The sequence below is a fragment of the Lynx rufus genome, unplaced genomic scaffold, assembly GCF_022079265.1.
Source record: "Lynx rufus isolate CCGP_SWC_20201006 ecotype Redwood Valley unplaced genomic scaffold, mLynRuf1.p SCAF_12, whole genome shotgun sequence".
NCBI lineage: Eukaryota > Metazoa > Chordata > Mammalia > Carnivora > Felidae > Lynx > Lynx rufus.
Window position 1 is genome coordinate 1,955,316 of NW_025814826.1, and position 20,785 is coordinate 1,976,100.

Consider the following 20,785-nt stretch of genomic DNA (forward strand, 5'->3'; position numbering starts at 1 on the left):
ATTTGACTCTGTTCCTTCACAAAGAAGGTCACTCTGGGGTTAAAATCTGATCTTCAACTGGGAAATTTTTGAACAGAAAACAGCATAGACGTTAATAGACTAAGGGCGCTTGGATGGCCTAGTCCGTTAAGTGCCTGACTCTTGATCTCGGCTCAAGATCTTGGGGTCGTGAGATCAAGCCCTACGTAGGGTTCAGCGTGGAGCCTGCTTGGAATTCTCTCTGTCTCTCCTCTCTCTCTCTCTCTCTCTCTCTCTCCCTCTCTCATCAACATTAAAAAAAAATAGTAAAACAAATAAAAAAATAATCTTAAGGGACAAGACTTAAAGTATAGAAGAGAAATACAGGATTACAGAATTTTGAGCCATTTTCCAGTACTACCACGATGTCTAAGAAAAACATAAAAACCGATTTTAAACGTCATATAGTTTTATTATTCCACTGGGAACAGCATATGAAGAGCTCTAATTTCATATCTACACCATATAGGATGTGGTTAAGGACCCGAGAAGGAATCTAGCATTAAGCAACTAATATGTTTATGATCATCCAATTTGAAGATTTTAAAGTCTTCAAATACATGTGTGATTATCAAGCAGGACTGAACATTCCCAGCAGGAAAGAAGAAAGGTACCAAAAAGAAAAAAAAAATCAACTCAGCAGTCTTTCTCAGTTTTAGACATGAAAGAATTCACATGCTAAATTGAACAACTATGAATACTAAAGTTTTCCCTGAATAATATAAAATGTACCTTGGGGTGCCCGGGGGACTCAGTCGGCTAAGCATCCGACTTCGGCTCAGGTCATGATCTCACGGTTCCTGAGATCGAGCCCCACGTGTCAGGCTCTGTGCTGACAGCTCAGAGCCTGAAGCCTGCTTCAGATTCTGTGTTTCCCTCTCTCTCTCTGCCCTTCCCCCGCTCATGCTCCATCTCAAAAATAATATTGTTTTAAAAACGTGTCTATTGTCGGAAATCTTCAAAAAAGTAAAAATCATCTCCTACATAGAATTTTGAATACTCTCTTGGAAACCTTTCCTGCCTTATGATTCTGTCATGACAAAGAGTTCATATTAGACAAAAATTTATACATGTTGAGTTCATTCATTTGGTATGTGTGTATGTGTCTATTCTATGCAGATACTATTAAAAAAGAGTGGCACCTGGGTGGCTCAGCTGGTTAAGCGTCCAACTTGATTTTGATTCAGGTTATTCAAGCTCTATGTCAGGTTTGACACTGGCAGCACAGAGCCTGCTTGGGTTTCTCTCTCTCTCTCTCTCTCTCTCTCTCAGGATTCTCCCTCTCTCTCTCTCTCTCTCTGCGCCTCTGTCTCTCTCTCTCTCTCTCTGCTGTCTCTCTCTCTCTCTCTCAAAATACATAAACACTTGAAAACTTAAAATTAAAAAAAGATAAATCAGAATGCAAACAACATATTTTATATATTTTTTCTTTCAGAGTGTGGCAGCTTAAGTGGCACCTGGGTGGCTCAGGCAGTTAAGCATCTTGATTTGGGCTCAGGTCATCATCTCTCAAATTGGTTTGTGAGTCTGAGCTATGCGTCGAGGTCTGTGCTGACAATGAAGAGCCTGTTTGGGATTCTGTCTCTCCTCTCTCTCCCTTCCCTACCCTGCTTGCTCTCTCTTAAAATAAATCAATAAGCTAAAAAACAAAAAACAAATTCAGTGTTGCAGCTTCAAATTTAGTTTTTCATTTTATGGATAAAGAACCTTATTTACATCACCAGAAATTTTATCTAATGAAAAGAATAAATGTTTATTTCCTCTCTTTCTACTCAAAAAGACCTAAAATATACCAAGATTATACCACACAGTAAGTTACCTTAGCAACCTCAAGAAAGACAATAGCCAAAAATTGAAAATTCGCAATCAATCTGGTATGGCCTAAGACAGATTTCACTTTGCATTCCTTAGAAACACAGGTTTTGCCAAACGAAATACAGGATATCACCTTTATTAAACTGAAACATAAGGGCAAAAATTTCTTCCAGTTTTTCACAGAAATCATCTATAAGTCATTTAGAAGAGTCTAAGCATTTTTTTTGTTACCTGGCTTTTTTTCCCCCTAATTTGCACTTAAAATATTTTCTCCCACATTTTATAATTTAAAGAGCATCTGCTCTGCCTTAATCCCACTATTGCTGCTGTGGTTTTATGATACTTTCTCTCAGCTCTTCATTCTGTAAGTTCCTCTTGCCCCTCTAAAATGAATTCTTCCTTTTCACCCCCCTCCTCATCTTCATATGCATCTAGCTATTCTTTCTAGCTGCCTTCTCCTTCTTTGCTTCCATAAAGGCATACCCGAGAATTGTCTACTCCCACCAAACTTTATAAATTTCAACCCTGTACCTTCCTCTCTGTTGTCATCACACTGATTTCTATTATGATCTTGAGGACTTTCATTTCTTCCTAAGATCCTTTTCATCATTATAAGGAGCAAGAGGATGGTATGGGGTGGGGGGAGTATAAAACAAAACAACTTACCTTTGCAAGACCAAGGACAGCTAACGTCTTGAGAGAAGGTTTCAGAAGAGATTTAGATGATGGTAAAACAGGAAGAGGATCGCCATAAACTCTGGCTGGTGGTGTGGAAAAAGTTTCAGCCATATTTTAATTTTCAGAATCAGGATTGTTGTCCTCAGATAAGGTTCCATCTTCTGGTTTCACAGTGCCACGTTTTTTTCTCACTTAGTAGAAAAGAAAGTAAAGAGGACATGAAAATATCTGTAACTTCAAATTAGTGAATAACACAAGAATGGACAAGAATTAGTGAATAATACAAGTCTTCCAATAGCTTACTGTTTTTCATGAATTGCCCAGAAGAATGCAGTAGCTTTGCTATGCATGGTTTCTGGACAATCTAGAATAGAATTAACAGCTTTAAGGATTACAAGAATCCAATTCAATAAAAACGTTGTAGTATTCACCATTACCAAATGAGCACCATTACACAAGGAACACAGGCTTTGGAATCATTCAAATGTAGATTCACATCTCAGTTATGCCGGTTACTATTTATTACCAGTCTCCATTTTCTAATGTGGTGAGGATTACAAGAGATCTCATAGGTAGTCTCAAAATGTTACTCGCCGTACCTGTAACTGATTAATATCGGGTAAATGCTTTATCAAAGTAACCTCAGATAAATATTGAACCCTAGGTAACTGAAAGCATGTTGAAAAAAACTAACACTAAGAAATTTAAATATGTTATCTTGTGAAGTGTTTGCATGATTTATACTGGCATGAACTATCTCTTGTAAGAGAAAATATACAAAATTACTCTTCAGTGGTATCTTACTTGTGTCGGTAAGTTGGAATTGCAAACAGTTTAAGTGGCTTCTGTTTCTCAAAACACTAAAGATAAATATGACTGTTTAAATGTAGCTACTTCTGGGACGCCTGGGAGGCTCAGTCAGTTAAGTGACCAACTTTTGATTTCAGCTCAGGTCATGAACTCACAGTTAGTGGGGTTCAAGCCACACATCGGGCTCTGTGCTGACAGCGTGGAACCTGCTTGAAATTCCCTCCTTCCCTCTCTGTCTGCCCCTCCCTACTAGCACTTGCTCATTCTCTCTCTCTCCCTTTCCAAGAAAAATACAAAAACTACAAAAACATTTAGCTCAGCTCCTTCCAAGAAAGAGAAAAAAAGGATAATAAACCTTGTGGGGCAATGAGTCATGGATGAAAACTACACACAAACAGTAGAATTCCATAATCACATATGTTGACAATGTAGTTGACAGAAAGTGATGTACTAAAAGAACAGACACTAAAGAAATGTTTTCAGCAAGGAAACATTAGGGTAGGGGTAAATCATTAAAAAAGAGTATGGTGGGGGGAACACCTACGTGGCTCAGTCAGTTCAGCGTCCAACTTCAGCTCATGAGTCATGATCTCACGGTTTGTGGATTTGAGCCCCACATTGAGCTCTGTGTTGACAGCTCGGAGCCTGGAGCCTACTTTGGATTCTGTGTCTCCCTCTGTCTCTGTCCCTACCCTGCTTGCACTCTGTATCTCTCTCTCGCTCCAAAATAAATAAACTTTAAAAACATCAAAAATACCTTGAAAAACATCGGGGAAAAAGGAAAAAGGAAAAAAAAATAAGACATGACCAATCAATCAAGGATGAGCTTAAGACAAGGAAGAAAAGGAAACATGTGAGCAAAATAAGGTAAGTAGAAACAATATACACTTTTTAATAGGTACATAAGTAGGATTGGGAATATACTATGAACAATAGTCTCTTTTAAACCTTTTAAAGATATATATATAATCTATACGTAAAACAGAGGCTTCGATTCACAGTATATCCCTAATATTACTGACTTTTATCACACTACAGTTATCTGGTTATAAATACTGTAATAAAGAATTTAATTTTTTTCACTATAAAAAATGTTCAATTACTGGCATCTATCACTTCTGAAAAGCTATAAATTATTACTAGACTAACAAAAGAACAGAAAAATAAAAAGTTCCTAACACATCAACTTTCACTATGGAGAAAGATTTGGGGATGAGAATTCTAGGAAGAAATGGGAACCTCCAAAGGATGTATGTAATGGGACACAGATGGGGTTACAAAAAACAAAGGCTGAGGACTTTTTCTCTGCAATTCTAAGCTCACAATGGGAGGATACTAAAAATATACTGTAACCTTCTTTCTTATGTAACTCCTGATTTCCTCAATAGAATTCATTTGCATTTATACATATTAAACACTAAAACGGAATATAAACTGAAGCCTTACTTTTTAAATTCACATATTTAATTGTGATATATCATGCATATTTCGTTACTTTTCAAACTCCATTCTACGGAATTCCTTTTCCCTACTCATTTATTCACATTCGAAAACTATGACATTGCTTCTTCCAAGCAAGACTTTATTCTAGAAGCTCCAGGAGTCATACAAGTATGTTTCCTAACCTCCAGTAGCTTATAATGATTTAGGGGCTTTGAAATGAATATTTAAATAAATATCAGATGTCTGAAACTTTAAATTTTAGAATCTGACACAAGGACTAGGAGGAGATAGTTTTCAAAGCTAGAATATGAAAGGTTTCTGAAATTAGAAACTTGACAACTTGGCTAGGAAGAGCCTCTTCTCATAGAGCTACTCTTTTCAGCAAAATACGTATTCTTCAGGGAGAAGTGCAATTTTAACTTACTCTTCAGGGAGTTATTTCAAAAATACAGGGAAACACCTTTGTAAGGTAATTGTTGAGAAATAATGTAAACATCTAAATTTCTACATTTTCTAATATTATTTTAGTCTAAATGTAGAACAAAGGATAGAGACAAAGGAAAATCCTGTATCTCACCAAAATAAAAACTGCCTGGGCCGGGGGGCAACCTACAATAGATAATTGGATCCAAAAAGATTTCATTTAGGCATGAGTATTATCAGTCATGTTACTATCACAGTAAGAATCCTTATCCTTAACAAAATGTCATATTTCCTCCATTATGGGAAAGCTTTTCCCAATATAATTTGATGTTCATTATATATTTTCCACCCCATTCTTTTATCAGCCTCCACCTCTAGGATTTACCAAAGTAAAACAAAACAAAACAAAACAAAACAAAACAAAACAAAACAAAACAAAACATTCAACGCGTCATGTATCTGTAAAGTGGTTTGTTCTTGCTAACTTTCCATGACACACATAAAATGATGATACACAGGCTACTCTTAAATGTTCAGAGTAAATAAGGGAGAAAACTCAATTCAGAGCAGGAAAGTGAGTTTCACAGGAGGGTACTTTACCTTGGTACCAAAATCTAAGTATTGGCTAGCTGATGTAGGCCATGAATCATCAGGACCAGGTTTGTCGGAAAGCCTTTAGAGCAAAAATATACAACAAAAACATGTTCATTTATTTAAAAAAATTTTCAAAAATTAAGTGTAAGGTCAGCTACCTGTTTATTCAACGAAGTTTCTTGGTATAATTAAAAGTTGGCCTCTGGTTTTTTTCATTAAGTTTTATTTTAATTCCAGTAATAGTAACATCCAGTGTTATATTATTTTATTAATACAGTGATTCACCAACTTCATACTCACCCTGTGCTCATCATGACAAGGGCACTCCTTCATCCCCATCACCTCTTTCACCCCTCCCACCACTCACCTCCTCTCTGGGTACCATCTGTTTGTTCTCGGCAATTAAGAGCCTATTTCTTGGTTTGTCTCCCCGTTTTTTATCATCCCTTTGTTCATTCGTTGTTTCTTAAGTGCTACATGAGTAAAATCATATGGTATTTGTCTTTCTCTTTGTTTACATACTACTCTCAGGCTCCATCCAGGTGATTGCAAATGGCAAGATTTCATTGTTTTATGATTGAGAAATATTACAGTGTGTGTGTGTGTGTGTGTCTATGGATATACATATACACACACACATACATATAGGGCTTCCTCTTCGTTCACTCATCTGTCAATGGACGCTTGCACTGGCTATTGGGAATAATGCTACAGTAAACACAGGGCTGCGTGTGTCCCATGGAATTCGTGTTTTTGTATTTTTTGGGTGGTATCCAGTAGTGCAATTACTGGATCATAGGAGAGTTCTGTTTTTAATTTTTTGAGGAACCTCCATACTCTTTTCCACAGGGGCCGCACCCATTTGCATTTCGACCAACAGTGCAAGAGGTTTCCTCTGTCTCCACATCCGCGCAAACACTTGCTTCTTGTGTCTTGGAGTTTAGCCATTCTGACAGGCGTGATGTGGTATTTCGTTGTAGTTTTGGGGAGCATCTTTTCATGTGTCTGTTAACCATCTGTATGTTGTCTTTGGAAAAATGTCTGGTTATGTCTTTTGCTCATTTTGAAACAGATTTTTTGGAGGGGGGGATGTTGACTTGTATCAATTTTTTTATGTATTGTGGATACTAACCCTTTACTGGATTTACAAAACATTTGCAAATATTTTCTCCCATCCCAGAGGTTGCCTTTTAGTTTTGACGGTTTCCTTCACTGCGCAAAAGCTTTGTAGGTTCATGTAGTCCCCATAGTTTGTTCTTGATTCATTTCCCTTCGCTCTGCAGACATAAAATGTTGCTACAGCCAAACTCAGAGAAATGATGGCCTGTGCTCTCTTCAGGATTTTTTATGGTTTGAGGTTTCACACTTAGGTCTTTAATTCATTTTGAGTTTGTGTGTATGTTAAAGAAATTGGTCCACGTTCACTCTTTGGCATGTGGCTTGTCCAGTTTTCCCAACAACATTTGGTAAAGAGACTGCCTTTTCCCCACTGGATAGTCTTTCCTGTTTGTGGAAGATGAACTGACCATACAGTTGTGGATTTATTTCTGGGTTTTCGGTTCTATTCCATTGAGCTATGTGGCTATTTTTTACATCAGTACCCACCATACTGTTTGGATTACTACAGCTTTGGAATAAAACTTGAAATCTGAGATTGCGATACCTCCAGTTTTCCTCTTTTGCAATATTGCTTTGGCCATGCAAGGTCTTTTGTGGTTCTATACAACATTTAGGATTGACTGTCTAGCTCTGTGACAAATGCTGTTGGTATGTTGAAAGGGACTGCATTACATCTGTAGATTGCTTTGGGTAGTGTAGACACTTTAAAAATATGTACTCTTCCCACCTATGAGCATCGGATGTCTTTCTCTTTCCGTCACCTTCAACTTCTTTCATCAGTGTTTTACGGTTTCCAGAGTATAGGTCTTTCAAAATTTGGACCATGTTTTAAAAAAGCTTTCAGTTCTGTTTGGCCTCGACCTCTCCTAACCTGTGAAATCTCCAGGAAAGACCCAGTCTGAGTTTCCATAACCACGTGTGACAGGCAGGGAATTCTCTGAAATGGTTGAAAATTAAATGTATAACAGTTACCACAATGACTTCCCACCTCACATCTGTCAGAATGGCTCAGTTTCAACACACAGGAAACAACAAGGGTTGCTCAGGGTGTGGAGAAAAAAAACCGTTGAGCACTGGTCATGGGATGTAAATTGGTATCACCACAGTGAAAGCCAGTATGTAGGGGCTTCAACAAATTAAAAATACAAATACCATGGATCCAGTCATTCCACTACTGGGTATTTATTTACCCAAGGGGAATGGAAATACTAATTTGGAAAGATATATGCACCTCTATCTTTATTATACCATTATTTACAATAGACAAGATATGGAAGCAACCCAAGTGTCCACCAACACATGAACAGACCACACATACACAAATGCATACACACACACAAACACACATACACAAACACACATGCACACACACACAATGGAATATTACGCAGCTATAAAACAGAATGAGATCATGCCATCTGCAACATCATGGATATACCTAGACGGTAGGAGGCTAAGTGAAATCAGTCAGACAGAGAAAGACAAATCCTATATGGTTTCATTTCTATGTAGAATCTAAAAAGGGGAACAAATGAACAAACAGAGAAAAAGCAGAAACAGACCCATAAATGCAGAGATTTGACTCTTGCCAGAAGGGAGGGGAGGTGGGGGGATGGACAAAATGGGTGAAGGGGAGAGGGAAGTTCATGGTTCGAGTTATAGAATGAATAAATCACAAGGCTCAAAGGTACAGCATAGGGAATCTAGTCAGTTGTATCATAATAGCATCATACATTACCAGATGGGAGCTACACTTATGGAAATTATGGTGGACCATCCAGAGTTGTTGCATCACATATTACATTGTGTGTCAAGTAGACCTCCGTTTAAGTAAATATATCCAAGCTAAGGTTTCTATGTTAGGAGTGGTAGTACTAACTAGAGATTAAAAGATTAAAAGCTCCCAAGGCCAACTTTGTTCCTACACTGGTCTGGCCTTATTTCGGTCTATAATAACTAGCAAGACCTTCCAAGCCTTCAGGGGCCTTCAACTACCCAAGGAGAGAGACTGTGATCAAAATGGTCCTGGTAATGGTGCCTCTATCTATATGCTGCCTGAATATTTTCTTTCCTTTGAGTTCTCACTCCTACATCACTCTTTGGCACGGTTCACTGGCATTCTCCAACCTTTCAATCTTTAGCCTATGAAGGCACACACTCCTACAACAAAGATGGGCTCAAATGACCGAGGGTAGGAGCCATGTCCTGCTCCTGGAGAACAAGGGAATTGGGAGTCTCAGTCATCCACACAGTCACCTCAACATAGGCATGTTATCACCGATCCAGATGAAGCTGCCTTACTGATTTCACAAGTCAATCCTAGCCCTGCCCAGCCCTACAGGTACATGGGAAGGGCATCACAGATTTAGGAAAAGAGGTGGAGTGAGGAGACAGTTTGCCTTGGGCCATAAATCTCTGTAGTTCAGAATCTCCACCCACACCCCCAATTCCTTGAGAGGATCTAAGCTATCCTCCCTACGTTGGGGTGGAAGTCGATGATATCATATTTCTATTTGCTGTAAACAGACTTTTTCCAGCAGCTCAAATGATTTTTAATCTTTCTCATCAGAAAATCTGAGGTATGCTCGCAACTTCAATGAAACCAACACACACAAAAGCAGAAACCTGGTCAGGACAATCTTGAACTCTCTATTTGAATATGCCTTTCTAAACAACTCTCCTAATCCTAGGTCCTTCATTCCTGTCATTCACCTTTATCTCACTTGGCATAAACCCCCATATTCTGACATCTCTTCTAAAACTCTTATTCCTATCCAACTCAGTGTTGTTCTTCTTGAAACCGGGTCTCCTCTGCTAATTCGATTCTTACTCTCCTTCATTGTATTCATTAGACCCACTCCCCAGCTTTCTATTATTAAAACAGTTGCCTGCAAGATGAGAAAAAAAAAACAAAGAAAGAAAGGAAATAAAGAAAAAAAGAAAAGAACCCAAATTTAAATCTCATTTCTGTCACTTATCATATCCAACTAGATCACTTCAATCTCTTTTGAGTTTCAAATTCTCCATGGAAACAACCATTGGGCAAGGAGGTTAAACATAGGTTGAAGTACCAGAGGGTATTGTGATGAATTAATCTCTGAGGTTTCCTAAATCTTGAGATTCTAAGTGCTTTTGATTTGGCCTCTGGAAAAATGGAGAGTCCTTAGCTGGCACAATTGGAAAAATTAATGGAAAAAAATACCAAGAAATCCATAAAAGAAAGTAAAATGGCAAACACAGTACAGAAAAATCATGGGGAAAAAATCTCCAAAAAAAGAAAAAGCTTCCTAGAACTAGTCAAGGGTACTATCCCAAAGGAAAACCAGACTGGGAACTTAGGCAACAGAGAATCATATAGCAATATCCTCGATATAGAGGCTGAATTTAATTAACGTAACATGGTCTACAACTAGATATCCTTCTCTGACAGAAAACTCATTTGTCTCAAGAAGAGGAGATATCACCACATCTAAGGATATGCCTGACTTGATCTTGCTTATTATATAAAAGCCGTGACACCATGGCCATAGCTGACATCCACCCTAAAATCTCTGATGGTAAAAACAAGGGATTAGTTACCACTGCACTAATTAATTTGTTAGCACTACTGGTCTAATATATAAGGGCAAATGTTTGGACTAACCTGGGTTCTTAAGAAAACCCTAAATTAGAATTCTGACATCATTACCTTTGACATTCTGAGTTGATCTGCCCTAGGATCTGTATCTTCATCTTAGTGCTGCTGAGGAACCAGGGAATGGATATGGAAGCTACACAAGCTGATGGGCAAACCCCTCAGTTACTCATTAACTATGGAATCATGGGGCAAGTAATCAACCTCCCTGAACAACAGTTGCCAAAGTAATAAAAAGTAGGCTAAAATAACACAGCTACTTTGCAAAGCTAGACAATGACTGTATAACTTAACAGATGTTACCCCTAGGATATAGTGTCTAGTCCAGGGTAGAACACTCAACAACTGCTTTTGTTCTCTGAATTCCCTTAGGAAACACATAATTTTCAGTTCATTCATTTCCTTTCCTTTCCTTTCATTTTCTGTTTCATTTCATTTCATTCCTTTATACTTTGAGAGTGAGTGCACACAGAAAGTGGGAAAGATACCCCAAGGAGGCTGTCAGTGCAAAACCCGATGTGGAGCTTGAACTCACAAACCTGAGGTGAAATCAAGAGTCACACCCTTAACCCGTGAGCTCCCCAGGTGCCCCAACAAATGTCATTTTTACAAATCCATAAAAATCCTACCTGGTTATAGAGTCTTCCTCAGTATTCTTATCTGCTCCTAAAGAATAAAGTAAAATACATGTTAAATCAACAATCAAAAAAATAGAGGAAATTACAAGTGTACGGCTTATGATTTGTTAAAAAGTATTGCTTTGGGACCACACCTGGAAACCACACTACACTGAATGGGAATTATACCATTGGTAGGCTTAAGGCACTAAGAAATCTTACTTTCTTCTCTTTATTGACCAAAAGCAAGAATAGGTTTTATCGGAATTTGACACCTACAGGTGAACTGATGTTTACAAATACCATCACTGACCGACTCTATGACACTGGAGGAAAATGGTATCGTTAGGAGAATGATTATCATAAGCTGACAATGTCAAACTGAAACTAGCATGATTTTTCTGGACTTCCACTATGAGAGGAGTTAAAAGAGAGTATGTTTATTTTGCTGTCACACGGCAGAACTTCCCCAGCCCTTCAGTAGAGACTGTTCAGTTTTTTGGAGGAAACACCCCATCACAAAGCGTGCTCTATAGCTATTGTACTTTGCTGCATGGCCAAACCATAGCAAACAGACTCTCCCTGGCCTTATTTCCAATGGCAAGGTAAGTAAGAAGGATTTGGCATTCCAGTTTGATAAAGTTCTAACCTCTTGAGACTGTCTCCTTCCATTGCTACAGAGTCTAACTAGACCCACCGCACATCACCTAGGAAGATGATCCCAATGTGAGTGCTCTGTAGTGGTTCATGATGTCATTTTTCTCAACCCTCCCGATTAGGTGACACATATCTAGGGAAATCATGCTTTTTTTCATGGAAAGCATATATCATCAGATCCTCTACTGATGAGCAACAAAACAAAACAAAGGGCAAAGAATATCTTGAATGCCTACATTCAATTACCGGGGAATTTTAATTTTCTAAACATTCCAAGATATCCACTGTATGATTCTTACTATATGACACTCTGGAAAGAGCAAGAATATGGAGGTAAGGGTAGGGGTGAATGTAGGGATAAAGGGGCACAGCACAGAGGACTTTTAAAGCAGTGAAACACTTTCACACGATAGCACAAAAGTGGATTCACATCATTACACATTTGTTAAAACTCATAGAATGTATAACACCAAGGCTGAACACTAACGAAAATTAGAGACTTTGCCTGAAAATGATGAGTTAGTGTCCATATAAAATGCATCACAGTTCTCAGGGTGCCTGGGTGGCTCAGTTGGTTCAGCGTCCAAGACTGGATGAGAGCTCAGGTCATGATCTCACAGTTCATTGGATCAAGTCCTGCATCAGGCTCTGTGGTGACAGCACAGGATTCTTTCTCCGCTCTCTCTCTGCCCCTTTGCTGCTCAAACACATTCATGCTCTCTCGCTCAAAATTAAACAAAGGAACTGAAAAAAAATATACTACTAATAATGGACAACCGTCGTGCAAGATGTTGACAACATGGGAGGCTAGGCGTGTACGGGAGCACGGTATGGTATATGGAGACTCTCTGTACTTTCTATTATATTTTGCTGTGAACTTAAAACTGGTGTAAAAAATAAGGCTCATTGAATGTATAAAACAACAACAAAACACAGTACCCATTGAAGCTACTCTTAGCATATATTAACGCATGATACAGTCACCTTGAAAATTAAGATTGAGATCCAAGTAACACAATAGGGGGACTCTCGCCTATATGGGAGTATATGAAAATACATAAAGCAAAATACAAAAATACAAAAGTTACTCGTATACTTAGGCAAGAAAACAATTGGTGAGTATGATCAAATATCTTATAACTATAAACAGGGTTTCAGCACTATATGAATCAAACCTGGGTTTTCCATATAATTAGATTTTATTCTAATTTTAAATAAAAAATCATTATGTTGATCGTATCTTAGAATCAAAATAAAAGCTTAATCATATAAAAAAAGATTATAATGACCTAATATTGCCCTAGTAATTTTTGTACAAATACCTACTTCATATGTATGTTGAAACTAAAACCAGTACCATGGTAACCATCATATTACTAGCTAGTAAAATAAAATTTGAAGACACCACCAAAAATTAAGTCAGGGCTATAATTCCTATGCAGAACAGGTTTCATCCAGCAGGCCAAAGATGGCTACCCACAGAGCATCCTACTTGAATGACTGGCCCTTGGTTGTTCCCTGGTATCTTGGATTTAAGGAGGCTTCCCACCATTCCCTAGCTGGTTAATAGTGGCTCACTCTGCCTAAGTGCTGGTACAATCAATGTGCTTAAGCCCGTACACTTGATTTCCTTTGTGGAAACCTGGAATTTTGGGACATGCTAAGGAGAAGATGCCTATGTGGTTAACATTTGATGAAACCTCGGGCACTGAGTATCCATAAGCCTCGTCCTGGGAGACAACATTTCACTTCTGCTGTCCTAATTTGATGTTGGAGGAATTAAGCACATCCTGCTAACTCCTGGAAGAAAGGAATCCTGGAAGTCTACGCTTGGTCTCCTCTGGCCTTTACCCTGTGCACCTTTTCTCTGTGATTGGCCTTTCTAGCCTGTCCCCATACCAAACCACAGGCATGAGTACAACTATATGCTGAGGTCTGGGAGAGCTTCTATTCAATAATCAAATCTGGGTGTCACTGGGGTGCCTCTAACACAACTGCACTATATGAAATTTTTATTATTTGGGTTGATGTCTTATACATGGTTACAGTCAGAAGGTTATGTCACAGAATACCTTTCTTGGAAACTCTTTTTCTTGGTATTTGCCTTGAAAATTCCTACATTCCTATATATCCATTTGAAGAAAGGTTTAAAAGGAATAGATGAAATCATGATGTCAGAAAGTGTGAAAGAAGCAACAATCCTATTTTACTCAGAAGGAACAAAAAAAGAGAATCCTGGTGGTTGCCACTATGTTCTACCATATACAAGTTCCTCTCAAATATGAAAAATTAGTTAATTTTCTCCAACTAACTAGGACTTAGTTCACTTTTCTGGCAGATAGGAATCAAAAGAAGTAACAGGGATTGTTCTAGAAAAAACAGAACTATGAGACCCAGTATAAAAACATACTACTGATTATAGTTTTTTGCTTGTTTTGTTTCCTTAATTTCTTAGAAAATTAAAAATACAGTTCACCTATTAAAGGCAATTATTGCCAAAATAATAAAAAAGTTATAATTACTGTGTCCTCATTCCAGCTGCTTTCCTCTGTTCATCTGATAAAGTCCTACTCATTCTTCATGTCCAATTTAAATGCTGGCACACAACCTGGAAACCTCTGAATCTTCTGAGAGTTCTCTCTCACCCCCTAACTTTTTATATTCAGGAATCACAAATTCGTATTAACTATAATGTTTCGGTCTCTGCCTTCTCTTTTCCCTGCTACTGCCCTAGTCAAACATGAGTTCTTAACTGATGATTTTTGCAGGGAAAAAAGCCAACAAATATTATTGTTATTTCTTAAATGAATAAAAAAAATAAGCAAAACAAATGAGAAAGACACAAGGCCAAGAAAAAAAAATAATGAAATAAATTGAACCCCCTGACGTTTTCAATCTACACAGATGAAAGTTTCACAGTGGACTAATACTAGGCTAGGAAAACAAGAGCTTCCTTTGCCTCCCAGTCTCTTTATGTGGTTTCCTATAACCTATCCTCCATATGAGGGTTCAGCAAACTACGGCCACAGGCCAAATCCAACCTGCCATCTGGTTCTGTAAATAATGTTTTATTGGGGCATAGTCCCATGTCTTCACTTACATATTACTATGGCTGCTTTCACACTACAAGGGCAGAGCTGAGAGACCACATCACCTAAAGTATTCACTGGCTCTTTAGGAAAAAGGCTTGGTGATCTGTATTTTATGCCATAACCAGAGTGTCCTAAACTCAAATCTAATCTTATTAGCCTTCTGCTTCAAATTCTCCAAAATCCCTGCATCAAATACTGCTGGCTCCCTCCCTAAGAGCCATTCCATATTCTTCATTCTTGCTAGAGAATCACAACTTTATTTGGATATTTATTGTCTCCATACACAAAGAAGGTGGCCTCACCCTGGCTTCAAAAAGAGAAAGGATTATTCTAAGCTAATCACAGTACCTGATTTACCAGGGACCAGTTTAGGAATGAGTATGTGACGCAACCTAGTCTTTAAAATGTTAGAGGAAGTCTACTGCAAGCCTCTTCCTAGTGAAAAGAAACACCTAAAGAAAAGCAGTCCTTCCCCCCCACTGGATGTTGCCATGTGAGAATAGGATACCTGGAGCTGTTGCTAAGTAGTCACCCTGGAAAGGAGAAATAAAAATACCACCAACTCCAAAACTGAACAAGAGACGACTGGCATCCCGATGACATCACTGAACCATCAAAACATTTCTGGTTCCTACTGTTTTAGTCACTGTTAGAAGTCACCAATTATTTGCCGCTAAAAGCATTCTACTGAAGAAATTTCCCAAGGCCTATCGGGTAAGATCTACTCCTTTCTATAGCACTAACCAACTTCCATAAGCTTGTCTTACCTAGGTAATCACCTCATTCCCAACCATTGCCATAGCACACGTTTTCTACCCGCAAAACCCAGCTGCTCATAAATCCTGCTAAGGTCACTCGTACACCTTCACCTCTGCACTGCTGTGTACTCAGCCAAACACGTAATCGTGATAGTTTACAAACATTGTCAAACATACAAATGTTGGTCCTTCTGCCTCTCTACCTGGCAAACTGAACTACTCACTCTGCATGCTTACCGTAGATTCTACCCAGTCTTTGAAAACTCGGATTCCTCACTGGGAACTTACAGTAACTGGAACAAATGCCAATACAAAATAACAATGATAATTATAAGCTCTACGAGACTCTGGCACCTAGTAAGCACTAAATAGAGTAAATAATACAAATGACAGTGGTAACAACAAACTCCTGGGGTGCAGAGCCTGGTTTTTGAACGTTTGTATTCTACAACAACACGATAACACTTAGTAGCTAACAGGCACTTAAGAGTTACTTGTGAAGTGAACAAATGGACATGAAGAAAAATTCATTCTTTTGAAAATTATTTTTAAAAACCACAGAAACTTTTCTGTTTCAAAAACCGCAGGGACAGCTCTATTCTGTTATGAGCAGCTTAATGATCAAAACGCTGTCTGTTCTATCTTTGCCTTTCCTGTAACTTCCAAAACTAACTTACAGAAATTCTTTGGTAACAGTCTACCAAGTTTTCTTCCTACTTTTCAGATGGTACAGTGCACTAGTGTCCAGCTTCAGCTCAGGTCATGATCCCACAGTTTGTGGGTTTGAACCCCGCTTCAGACTCTGTGGTGACAGCTTAGAGCCTGGAGCCTGCTTTGAATTCTGGGTCTCCCTCTCTCTCTGCTCCTTCCCCGCTCACGCTCTGTCTCTATTTCTCCTTCAAAAATAAATAAAAACATTAAAAAAATTCTTTTAAATAGAAAAAAATAAAAAAGCCACTGACTGTTAAGCCAACAGTTCAAGAAAGAAGGGTGGGAGGTGTCTCTGGGCAAGGCTGTGACAGGCACGGATGTGGCTCCTCTGAACCCAGAAAATGGGGAGAAGGAAGAGTTGACTTGACTCCTGGATTTCTAGGTGAAGAGCTTCCCTATGCCACTCCACTGGAGCCTGGCTCTCTGATACTGGGGGAAGATGCTCCCCAAAGAGGTGGGCAGAGAAAGGGAAAGAGAGAGGAAGTCGGCTTTGGTGGGACATGGGCTTGTGGCCATGCCCTCAGGGGGCACCCGGGCTGAACAAAGGGCTCACAAACAGAAGACCTGAACTTGTCCTTTACTGGGTCTGTGCCCTTGGGACATCATTTATTCTCTCTGGGCCAGTTTTCACATCCGTGCGATGGAAATCATGGCACCACACGTGCTGACATTGCAGTGCTGCGTAGACGTGGATGGACACGTTTGGGCTATGACAGGTAAAAGCCTGGCTCTGATGTCAGACCTGGGGGTGAAGTCCCTGGCTCCGCACCCTGTCAGCTGTGTGCTCTTGAGCAACTCACTCCTCCCCTCCAAGCTCGGTTTCTCTGTCTCTAAAGTGGGGACAATCGCACTCACCTCAGAAAGTTACCTGTACACACAGGATACGGCACAGAGTAGCCCCCAGTAAATGGAAGTTCTGATTCCTGAAACGATGTGCCCCAAGAAATACAGAATTCAGAATCAGGCACCAACTCACTACTGTAAGCTGTGCCTTCTGACCGCAGATCCGGAGTCAATGGGTACTAGAGGCCTTTTGCCCAAATTTGCAAGGTTCTGTCCCTGCCCCCCTGAGGCACCAAGTGGGGTGCCACACAGGTCCCTCTGATCAGGTGATGGCCTTGGCCTCATGTCAGGCAGAAAGCTCATTCCATGCCCCAAACTCGGTGGCTCCCAGGAAAGGGGATGTAGGCCCACACCTCTGGTCACCAGGGGCAAAGTATACCCACACCCCCCTACCTGGCGGCCAATAATGCAAACTAGACTGACATGGGTGGGACCTCCAAGGACACTCCTTCTCCACATGTGGAAACTGAGTCCTTGAGAGCAGAAAGGACTTGTCCAGGGCAACGAGGGAGCTGCTGGCAGAGCTGGGACCAGGGTCCCTGCTGGAGCCCTGCCCAGAGGCAGATGCCTTGTTCACACATTCTTCTGCCTGTGGCCCCCACTCCCAGTTGAACAGCCAATCATTTCCTTGAAAACACAGCCATTCCAGTTGCAAATATCTGGAGAGCACATATTACAACTAGGTTTGGTTAAACAATGAACAAAGAGTCTGCAGGTTTTTAACCTGAAGCCTTTTGGGGGAGGTGCTACAGACACCCTCCCCTAACATAGTCATCAGAAATATTGTAGGTCTGTATGTTTTGTTGGAAGGTGATCTATCTACATAGAGCTTTCTTCAGGTCCCCAGAGGGCCTCTAAGAGGGCTAAACTGAAAACATCTGGGCCTTTCTGAGGAATTCCACACATCCCACCTTATTCCGAAATGCTAGAATGAGGGGTTCCTGAGTGGCTCAATTGGTTAAGCATCCGACTTTGGCTCAGGTCATGATCTTACGGTCTGTGAGTTCCAGCCTCGCGTTGGGCTCTGTGCTGACGTCTCAGAGCCTGGAGCCTGCTTCAGATTCTATGTCTCCCTCTCTCTCTGACCCTCCCCCATTCATGCTCTGTCTCCCTCTGTCTCAAAAATATATAAACGTTAAAAAAAACTAAAAAAAAAAAGAAAGAAAGTTATGCTAGAATGTACAGTCAGCCCTGGAGCTGATTCTTTCAACAACACGGGACATGCCACACCTAGAGACCTATACGCAGACATATGCCCCAGCTTTCTGACAATGGAGGGGCAGCAACAGATCCCGGCTTCAAGGCTGTCCTTTGGTGGCTGTCTGCCACCAGGCGGGGAGGGGTTTCTTGGTACTTAGTGCTGACACCAGATGCGGACACCCTCAAAACATATACACAGTCACAGAAATGAGGCCAGCCCCCAAGGTCTGTGGGCATTTGTGGTCTCAGGCTGAGGACTCAAGATACAGGGGTGAAGCAGCTCAGCAGTGACGGGGTCCCAGGATGTGAAGTGACATAAGGGAGGCAATAGACACACATACAATCACACACACATGGTCACGGCCTCACCCATGTACACAGATACACCTCATACGAAAACACATAAACACACAGACCCATGTACACACAATAAGAAGATATACTTGGATATCTCCAGACCGATGCACAGACATTCTCAGAGGCACACACTCACAGCCACATGTCCTCGCCCACATAGGCGTGTGCATGCTTTTCACACATGCACACACACAGTCCAAGCATCTAAATGCTTCCCAGGAACCAACAACTATGGATTCTCCTCTCTGCGGGCTAGAAAGTAAGGCTGAACTGGTTTCCCAGTTGGCCCCAAGGAGAGGGAAGGGGCAGAGGGACGGTTGAACCTTGCTTGCTTCTCACTCTACTGCATGTGGGGGTGGGGTAGGGGTTAAGGGACACCCAGCTGCCAAAACAGCAGAGGACAAGCCCACAAATGGAGTAACCCACTTGCCAGGGGCTTTCAGGGATGGGGGGCGGGGGGAGTCTCTTGGCTCCTGGGGGTGGCTCCAAGGACTGAGAATTTGCGGGAAAGGGGAGATCTGGGATGAGGGGCACTTTTCCACAGTGAACCTTTCCCCCCTTCCGAAGTCTGGTCTTCCTTCTGCAGCTCCATTCTGGCCCCAACACCCAATATGCCCAGTCAGCACCCCCAGGTGCTTGCCTCACCTTACTGAGATCCAACCACAGGCTCCTCCACAAGAGGAGGTCCTACCCAGACATATCTGTCATGCCCAGAATTCGTGGTCCCCAAAGACCACTAGGGAGCCGAGTCCGATGCAAAAGCAAAAGAGCCTTTATTCGAGCTAGCTCGAGCTCAATCCCCTACCTGCACCGACGCAGCAGTGAGATACCAGGGAGAGAGAGCGAGTTTCAAAAGCACAAAGGTTTTATAGGGGTCTAGGGGCAGTTGGTGAGGTAATGGCTGTGGCCTCAGCTGATTGGCTGGGGAAGGGTCGTGGCCTCAGCTGATTGGCTGGGGAAGGGTCGGAGTCCTGTTATGCAGGTCGCTGGGCGTGTTTTGATCAGGAAGTTTGAACAGGTGAGCGGGAGGTTACTCAAGGGGAGGAGGCGCGGTCTGAGGTTTCTGCGATTTTACCGGAAAAGGGGTCATGTCGGGGACATAGTCACTCAAGGTGGAGAACACAGAACAAGATGGAGTTGGCCGGCGTAGGCCCACCCTTTCAATATCCAGCGGTGCCCCACATGCAGGGGGCCCTCCTGCTGCATCCACCCCTGCACAGAGCATAAAAACATCCAGAGTCCCCCTGTACCCCCACCCCCAAACTCACCCGTCTCCAGTTCCGCGGGAGGTAAATACCCAGCCAGGTGAGCCCCAAACCGGAAACGGCCGTCTCTGCCGCCGACACCGGCCACCTCTCCTTCGGAGACCCTTCCCCGGGTGGCTTGGAAGCCCCCTCCCCCAGGATCGCGCTCCCCGCCCCCGTCCCCGCCCCCGCTTCCGGCACCCACCTCCTTCTTGATGGTGCACAGCAGCCTCTGTCGAGTGTCTGCCTCTGTGTGATGAGACGAGGGGGCAGCTGGTCAGCCAAGCGCTGGAGGCGGGGGCCCGGGGCTGCCCTCCTGCTGCCCCCGCGCCCTGCGCCCGCTTAGCCACGGCGCCTGAGGAGATGGCCTCGCGCGCTGTGTTCCCAGCACAGGCTGAGGCGGTGCCCGCTCTCTGGCTGCGCAGCTGCAGCCGGGGCGGGGCGGGGCGAGCGTCCAGTGACGTCCGGCCCCGCCGCACAGCTGCGCCGCGCCGCAGCCCTGGCCCCTGGCGGGAAGGTCCTGGGGACCGAGGCACGCTCTGGGCCCCTACCACCAGCAGCCCCACCTCCGCAAGAAGCCCCGCCTCCCACGCCCGGTGGCCCAGCTCCCACTCCCCCTCTATTGGGCAGGGCGGAAATGCATCCTTCATTCCCAGATCTGCTCCTTGCCAGGCTGCAGGGAAGTGGCCTGAGGAGGTGGGGCCTGTTCTTGACAAGCTCCAAGCCTCAGGGTTCTCATCTTTCAAATGGATGTAATAGGGGCGCCTGGGTC

At 41.9% G+C, this 20,785-nt stretch overlaps 1 long non-coding RNA gene across 3 annotated transcripts in view; it reads right to left on the minus strand.

Annotated features, from left to right (window-relative positions):
* LOC124507381 (uncharacterized) overlaps positions 1–20,370 on the minus strand; it is a 133,152-nt gene extending 112,782 nt beyond the window's left edge. For all 3 annotated transcript variants that reach the window (XR_006961018.1, XR_006961019.1, XR_006961020.1), the window contains exons 1-3: positions 20,219–20,370; positions 11,164–11,200; positions 2,500–2,702 (exon numbers count right to left, since the gene is read on the minus strand). This is a non-coding gene — a long non-coding RNA (uncharacterized LOC124507381). The remainder of the gene's footprint in view (positions 1–2,499; positions 2,703–11,163; positions 11,201–20,218) is intronic.
* Between the last annotated feature and the right edge of the window lie 415 nt (positions 20,371–20,785).